Raw genomic sequence first — 7,575 nt, 5'->3', positions numbered from 1 at the left:
TTCTCCCGAAGGTTCATCCAATGTCATTGTCAATTCCTCTGCGTCATCCTTTCTAGTATCCAAGACCCGCTCAGCAGCAGCAACCTCAGCACCAACAACGTTGAAGATCGTGGCTTTCCTAACCCTGAATACTTCCTTTATAACCCTGACTGTAGCGGTTTCCACTTTCATTTTGATTCTTTCCACCTTCTACTGCACGCTCAACACATCAATGCATAATCCTTCCATTGTCTTCTGCAACAACTCCATATCTTTGCCCAATCCTGATATTTGAGCATAGAGAACTGCCATATTTTCGTTTATTTCCTTAACAATTTCCTTTATAACTTGTTTACATGAATTATCTACCAAACTCTCGATGCTTCCACTACTTCCATGGTGAGACACTGAGCCTCCACCACTGTTGTTGCTCGCAAAGGCCATCTTTGTAGTAATACGACTCTGGACAATAACTATCCTTTGATTAATTGACCGCAGTCAGTTATAATATATAATAGCATGTTCAACCTCAACATTCCTCCGAGTCTTATCCTTCATAAATGCTAGACGATTCAGAGTCTTGTCAAGGCAACTTCCCTCCATTTCTTCCACCTCCATAAATAACCAGGAATGTTTTATGATGGAACCAGCCTCCCCTGCGGGTATAACTATATTGCAACTCCTGGTGAGTACCCAAGACCTCGACGCCCACATGTCCTCATACATGAATTGCATACCAATGCTACGACAATTGTGCGTTAACTCGACACCTACCATCCCAGCTTCTAAAGCACTATAGAGGATCATCAGGGAGCTAACCGTCTAATTGTCGAATTAATTCTCTGAAAACCTGTACCCAAACAATACAACATTGGCCTGGTGTTATAGTTTAGGGGATATGACATGTGATTATGTATTGATTGATATTTAAACTACCTTGTTCTAGCATCACCCTTGCGTTGGCCTGACCATTTACCAAGTGGTTATTGGCCCACAACACATGGAACCTACCTTTTCAAAAAAATTTAATAAGTAAATAATCCTGACCATGATTGAGGAGGTTTCATCTTTGAGAAGGTCGATGTTCTCGATAATCTTCATACATTTTTGTATAATCATCATGGAGTCGCCAACTATAGACAATATTTTGATACCATTAGCCAAATTGATATTCATACCCTACCAAACAGAAATGGATTCTGCTTGATTGTTTGTCATGATGCCAAGTCCCCATGCGAACTTTATTTATTCTTTTTCTTCAAGGTTAACAATCACCCCTCCCGCTCTAGCCTCCCCAAGGTTACCTTTCGATGCTCCATCAAAATACAGTTGGTTGTTCCCAACTTTCCTTTTCCATTCAGTAAATTCATCCCCTTTCATTCTGATATAGAAGGACGGAGGGCCATAAGACTTTGAAAGAGGAGCTTTGAGGTTGCAATTAGAGATCCTGAGCTAATCTTTTTCAATTCTAGACAACTCTTTCATATCTGAAGCATCGAAACCCCGGGAAGAAATAACCTCAAAGAGTAGCATCATTCCCTTCATTGCTGCAGTTTCAGAATTATGGCGTTGATTTTGGAAAATAGCCTAATTACGACATAGCCATATTGACCAACACATATACTTAGGAATTTCCATCCAACAACGTCTTAACAAAGAGTTCGGGGAACAGGTAGATTTATGCTTCTAGTGAATAAACTTGTCACTTTAGTGATTTGCAATTTTGGGGGAAGAAGCCAAAGGTGCTAAGGCATAATTTGAGGCATCCACAATAAAGGAACATTGGAAAAATAAATGCTTGATGGTTTCCTCTGCGTTACCACATAGCACACAACGAGAGGGACCACTGATTTTCCTCTTCTTTAAATTCTCTACCGTAAGGATTTTCTCCTGGGCCAACTCCCAGTAGAATATGTTAATCTTAGGTAGTCCATCGTCATTCCAAATTTTTCCCCATAATCTAGAAGGAAGGGGGGAAGGGGTTCTTGATTAAGAGAGAATTACCATATTTAATATAATATTTATTCGATTTACCTCCCGACTAGGCTCGTTTGTCAAGTTTCCTAGTGATTATTGGAGTGAGCCCTTTAAGATTTTCGATCAAACGATGTTAGTGTAAGAGGAGGTGATTGGGCAATTCCAAAGGAATCCACCCGCACCACAAACCCTGATCATACCAACATGAGATATTTGCTAGGTGGGAGAACAATCAGATCCAAGAAGAATGTGTTCCCATTCCCAGGTAGCCAACCAAGATGGTTCAAAAAGAGAAATGATCAGGCTTTGCAGAGTCTCTATATTTTTTATCCTTTCCCTTCCCATGATTCATCCTCCAGTCTATTGAGGCGATTTTTGTGGAAATATTTCCTTATAAAGGCCTTTTTCCACCACTCATTAGAGTTCGAGAGGAGCCTCCAAACCAGTTTAGGCCCCAACACTAGATTCATTAGTTCATGATCCTTAATTACTAATCCTCCCAAATTCTTAGGTTTCATAACCAAATTCCAGTTAACGAGGTGGAATCTATGATCGGTTCCCTTGCCTCCTTAGCATATGAATTTTCGGATGAGCCTGCTTATTTGTTGATTGATGTAACCTGGTGCTAAGAGACCAACACCCAAACATACCAGAAGAGAAGATAGTACTGATTTCATGAGGGTAACTCTCTCGGCCAAGTTGATCCATCTAACTCCCCAGGAGTGCACCCTTTTCCTTATTTTTTGTAGTACATTCTCCCAATCTTCCCTTGAGGCATGTTTTAAGGATATGGGAATCCCAAGATATTTGAAGGAAGTTAGATAAAAAACCACGAGGATTCCAAACAACTGGACAATTGAATTCATTGTTTCCACTTGGAAATTCCAACCAATTAATTAAAATTTCAGTTTGTTGATCAAATCCCTAGAGGGAACAAGAAACCCATCTAGAGTTTTTTTTCAATATAGATGCAATTGCCAAGGGGGCTCCTCCAATCATAAGAGTATCATTGCCAAACTAAGAGTTATTAATTCCCCTGACATTTCTTGCAATATTAAGACCCGGGAGGGAACCATCCAACCTCCCAAATTCTAATTTACTACTTAGAGTTTCGTCCATGATTATATAAAGAAGAGGCGAGAGAGGGAAACCTTGACGAAGACCTCTAGAGGCAATGAAGAAGGGGGCAGGGGCTACCATTGATGAGAGGGGTGATATAGGGTGAACTAATAGAAGCTTTAATACATGAGATGAAATCATTACTAAAGCCTAACTTTTCCATGAAGAGGAAGAGGAAGGAGTGATTTACCCGGTCAAATGCATTTTCCATATCAAATTTGATGACCATTCCAACTTCTCCTTCTTATTTGCTTGATGAATTTCTTCCTGTACCAGGATGATAATATCAAGGATGTTCCAATGTTGTATGAGCCCTCCATGGTTCTCTGAAATAATGGAGGGATGCCTGGGTTTAATTTTATTGGCAATGATTTTCATCAAGATTTTATAAGAAGAATTGAAAATCGAGATAGGGTGAAATCTAGAGAAGGTGGCGAGATTGGCATATTTTGGAATCAGAGCGAGAAATGATGAGTTAGTGCATCCCCCCAACTTATTTTTAACTTTGTTATAGTTCAACATCTAAATGATGTGTTTTTTTATGACACTCCAAAATATACGATAAAAATTGATAGAGAATCCATCTAGACCCAGAGCCTTCTTAAGATCTAAATTCCAAGTCGCACTTTGAACTTATTCTTCTATAATTTCACCAGAGAGAAACACATTAGAAGGTCGGGAGACAACATGGGGCAATGCCTGAATAAAATCATGGGTGCCTTCTAAAGGAATTGAATCCTTATTGAGAAGAGATTTAAAGTGATTATATGCCTCCAATTTAATATATGATGAGGTGTTGACTGTTTTCCCACCCATAACCTTTATTTCCCTGATTTTATTCCTTTTCTCTCAAGCCATTGCTTGTTTGTGGAAGAAGGAAATATTAAAGTCCCCAACTTTCAACCAAAGACAGTGAGATTTAGGCCTCCACAAATTTTCCTCTTGCCTGCTAAGATTGAATATCTGAGTGGAGAGGTATTTTTCCTTTTGAATGTGTGATTCTTCGATATGGATTTTTTCCATCATATTGTAATGTTCTTCTAATTCTTGGACTTTCTCTCTTCTTTATTTCCCTAGGGGTTGATAATTCTCTTTAAGCCATTTCCTCAATTCTTTTATGACCTTTTTTAGCTAAGATTCCCAAACATAGTTAGGGGAGCCTTGGACATGGAAAATCCAAGATCGCTTTACCATATTCTCAACCTCTTCATATTGGCAACAATCTAGATTGGATTTAAAAAGCAATGGCCCAAGGTTTAAAATCTTCTCCGTTGAGATCATGATAGGGCGATGATTTGAGTCTCCCTGATATTCAATGGACGAAGAGCAGCCCAAACCATTGAGAAGTCAGTTGTTATGCAACAAAATCCTATCCATGTCAGCAACTATATAATGATTTTTGGACCGTCTATTAGACCAATTGTATTTCTCGATCTTAGTTTTGATATCAATTAGGTCCCATTGTTCCATTATTTCCTCCATTCTATCGCTAAAATGATCCCTGATCAAAGACCCACCTCTTTTTCCTGTCGTTTTTAGGACTGTGTTAAAATCCCCTCCCATTATATAGTTGATGTGGTAATTCCTTTCCTTTATCACCTCTAATGAGGCCCAGAATTCTGCCTTGTCGCTATATAGTACTGGACCGTAGATATTTATGAAGGGAATTCTTTCCCGTGTATCCTTTTCCTCTAGAAGAACCATAATCCAAGATTTTGTCTTAATTTCTTCGACTAGAGTAAAGTTCTTGTTCAACCAAAATATGCCTAGCCCTCTTGAAGCTCTCCTTGAGTACTGTGTTGACCCCAAGCTCTCTCTCCAAAAAAATCCAGCTGCTTTCATAGCCTCCACCTCTTCTAACTTTTTTTCTTGAAGAAATACTACTAATGGAGATTCTTGTTTGATTATATCTCTAACTGCTAGGGTTTTAGCAGGGTTTCCTAGCCCCCTTATGTTCTAGGAAATTACTTTCATTACTTGTGAGTGGAGGGGGAGCGACCACCATCCTTTCCTTCTTTGTTTATCTTTTTCCCTTTCAGAATTTCTAATATGATTGATTGGTTCCCCAGTATTTTATTTAGTTCTACTTCTCTTTCTCTATGTGTCCTCTTGTTTGGTCTCCCTATTTTCTTAGTGGGGTCAATTTCTTGACTATGGAAATCATCAGCCCATGATATATTTTGGGATAAATTCTAAGTGATAGCACGATCCAAACCTTTGAGAAGGCTACCCGGTGGGCATTAGTGACAGGAACATACTTCGGTAGAGTGACTTCACCTCCACCCTCCTTGGGGCTACTTTCCGCTACTAGTTCTCCTTCTTCTATTTCTGAATTTTCCCCAACATTTGTTTGAGGGGGAGCCTCCATATCCATATCCTCACCACTCAGCACTTTGAACAAATTCGAGGATGTCGAAGTCGTATTGTTAACCACCATACCACGAGGTTTTGACATCAAAACTTTACCTTTTGGAGCTCTTATATGTTATTTCCAATGCTCCTCCTAAGTAGTCGAGGCATCCAAACTTTTATCATTCCCAACTTTGGTGCAGTATCTGGAAAAGTGACCATAGTCATGACCGTGTCTACATTTAAATGGGATTTTTTCATAGTCCAAGACTTTTCTGTGCTTCCATTCTCCCAAGTTTAGATTAATTTCAACTGACAGTCCCCTCGCCAAGTGTACTTCTACACAAATTTTAGCACATGAAAATTGGAAGCCTTTTGGTTCAAAATTATCCAAGTATTTTCCCACTCTATTACCAATAGCTTGAAGGCAATCGTCGCTCCAGCAGGATATAGGGAGACGTGAGATATTGACCCAAACTAGAATAGCAATAGGGATGTCCTCATCAGGATTAAAATCGAGGGACCATTTTTTTAAATACATCCCTCTAGAGCCAAAGAAATATGGTCCATTACAAAATACTACCTCCTTATCCTCCTTGTTTTCAAATAAGAAGATGAAAAATCCATTGCCAACCACAAAAAGAGAAATATCACCCTTTATCATGGGATTCCAGTATTTCTCAATGTAGGCTTCCATCAATTTAGGAGAGGGCCACATATATGTGAATTTCCCAATTAACGCTCTCTCAACGTAAGAAAGGGAGATACGACACGCTCAATCCGGTAGGGAGACGTCTTTCACCTTGATATTCAGCTTGAAAAACTTGGAAGCAATAGCAGCAGGCCGCACGCACTTTGGTAGGGAGGCCACCAGAAACTGGTCAGCGACATCGATGGAGAAGTTCAGATGGGGAGGGGGCGGGGGGGGAGGGTGCTCCCAACATCCATTGGGGAAGCTTGCTATAATCAATTCAAGCCAGAGACTCCCGTCGAAAGCACCGGAGCATCAACGAATTCCAGAAACTAGCATGGAGCAAGTGAATTTGTATATTTCTAATAATAATAATAATTATAACTTTTAAGTTTTAGATCAAAGTTCAAATACAAAAATGTATAGTTAGTATTTTTAATGTTATAATTTACATACATTAATATTATTTTATTTATGCAAATAATATTGGTTTGTTTTTTATATTATTACTAGAAACACATTATTAGAATCACATAATATCATTTCAAAATAGTGGTCATGAGCCCTAATGATATATAAATGTATATTTTGGTTTCCTACTCAATTATTATAGGGTTCATCTTCTATTTTTTTCCTAGGTAGATTAATCCCTAACACTATAGGGCTAATATCCCTATATTTTATAGGGCCAATTTCTTTAGTTTTCTAGATGAACTTGATACTTATTGTTGTCAATTAGGTATAGTGTGTGCAATGGTGAGAATGACTGTTATCCCTCCTACCCAAGTTCAATTTTCACTAGTCACATGTTGAGGTCTTAATGAGTATATTGTTGTAATGGCCTTAAGATTTGTATTGACAAAGCCTTGAGCTTCTACAAAATATAGTGATACCATCATCGTAAAAAAGATTGATACTTCTTGTGTATTTAATTGTGTGAATATTATTTCCCTACATTATTATTGTTATAAGGTGGTGTAGTGTTAGAAAATCAGAAAGGAAGAAAGATTTTGTTTATGTTGATAATTACTTTTGGTGCATGCTACCAGAGTATCGTTGACACACCTACAAGCCAAGGTAATGTTTTCTCCCACAAGAAAAGGAAATTTTTCTCCTTGTTACAACGACATTGCAACCATTTCTTTTTGTAAGGAGAACCTGAAAGATGTATAGATAGGGTATTATAGGAATTTATTTTGGATACTTAGTGTACAAGAGAATTTTGCATAAGTAATTAGGTTGACGGTGTATGCAGGAACCCCCACTATAGGTATGAGTATGGGCCAAACGTCATGCCAATGATCAACTTGAATTACGATTCTAGCCACCTACCTGATAACATGCACATCCCAATGCATAGGTACAATATGATAACTCCTCACACACCATGGAAATTAACAGATTCAATGGGTAGGTACACTCACTCGGCTCTGGATTACAGGGAAATGATGGCCAACTAT

Source organism: Pinus tabuliformis, chromosome 2_1 (assembly GCF_031772625.1).
Source record: "Pinus tabuliformis cultivar Carrire ecotype Pingquan chromosome 2_1, CPIR1, whole genome shotgun sequence".
Taxonomy (NCBI): Eukaryota; Viridiplantae; Streptophyta; class Pinopsida; order Pinales; family Pinaceae; genus Pinus; species Pinus tabuliformis.
The sequence above is the reverse complement of the archived record's forward strand: the minus strand, read 5'-3'. Positions refer to the sequence as shown.